This window comes from Vigna unguiculata, chromosome 1 (assembly GCF_037176805.1).
Source record: "Vigna unguiculata cultivar grain cowpea cultivar isolate G323 ecotype 2 chromosome 1, ASM3717680v1, whole genome shotgun sequence".
Taxonomy (NCBI): domain Eukaryota; kingdom Viridiplantae; phylum Streptophyta; class Magnoliopsida; order Fabales; family Fabaceae; genus Vigna; species Vigna unguiculata.
Window position 1 is genome coordinate 34,956,924 of NC_140792.1, and position 1,159 is coordinate 34,958,082.

At 35.7% G+C, this 1,159-nt stretch overlaps 1 pseudogene; it reads right to left on the reverse strand.

The window, feature by feature from the left end:
• Positions 1–203: 203 nt before the first annotated feature.
• LOC114190699 (dirigent protein 22 pseudogene) lies at positions 204–782 on the reverse strand (annotated as a pseudogene).
• Positions 783–1,159: the final 377 nt, after the last annotated feature.

A 1,159-nucleotide genomic window follows, 5' to 3' on the forward strand; every position in this document is an offset into this window, starting at 1 on the left:
CAAGTTACTTCTTGAGGTTGAAGAAAACGAAATTGTTGTGGTGTATGTTGTTGAAAATAAATTATAAAGTATAATTTGCAAATATATTGTTCTATAAATAATATTTTGATTAATAATTATAATACATTATAAATGGAGAGATATTAGTGCATAAGACATTAGAAGAAGACTACATGGCTTCCATATCATGAAGAACTGGTTGGTTAATAATGCAACACGTAGACGTTGTAATCTACAACAACATTTCCAGTCTTTAAATCAAACGTGTGAGTCTTTGCCTGAGCATACTCACGTGCAAACCGAAAAGCCCTACTTCCTCCGATGATCGACATTTCCCTTATACCGAAGAACACCGCATTCCGCCCCAGCAAGCTCAGTGTGCTGCCATTGTATTTCCCTTCGGTGAACACGAAGTTCAATACCATCAATAGGCCTAATTCATGTTGGGACGCAGATCCGTATATTCCTTGAGTCTATCCCACAACTTTGGATTCGGGTTCGGGGCCCATAGTCAATGGGTCGTCAATCATGGCTATGTATCCGAAAAGCGTGGAGGAAGAGTTGGTGGAAGGGGAATCCGCCACTCTGATGGCGGTGGGGTTTGGACCGCTGACAATGTCATGGAAGAAGAAGTGAAGGTGACAAAGCTTTTCCTTCTTCAGTCTCAAAGACTTCGGGGATAGGTTTTCATAGAATGTAGAAGATTTTGCGCTACCAAATGACAAGATTAGGTTCACAACGGTGATGCTGAAAATGGTTTTGAGACTTTTGGTGTTGGCCATTGTAATGAGAGGGAAAATTAAGATGTGTGAAGAAAAAGATATTTTCATTCACCATTTATAGAATGCAAAATTGAAAGGAATGAATTGGCATAAAGGTTTTGCAAACAAAATTTATTGTTTTGACAACTAAAATAACCATTTACAGTTATATTATACCAAAATTTGTTGCCAAAGTTTATGGTGACAGACAAACTTTTGGGACAATATGGAATATCTTTCTTTGCTTCTTGTTCAAACGTGTCATTGTTAGTTTTGAACTTTTTATGACACCATAATTTTTACATATTACAGTTTACGTAATGTTTTGTAATTGAAAGAAAAATATTTAATTAGAATACATAAAATTCATCAAATTCTGTAGTTGTTAATAAACTTTT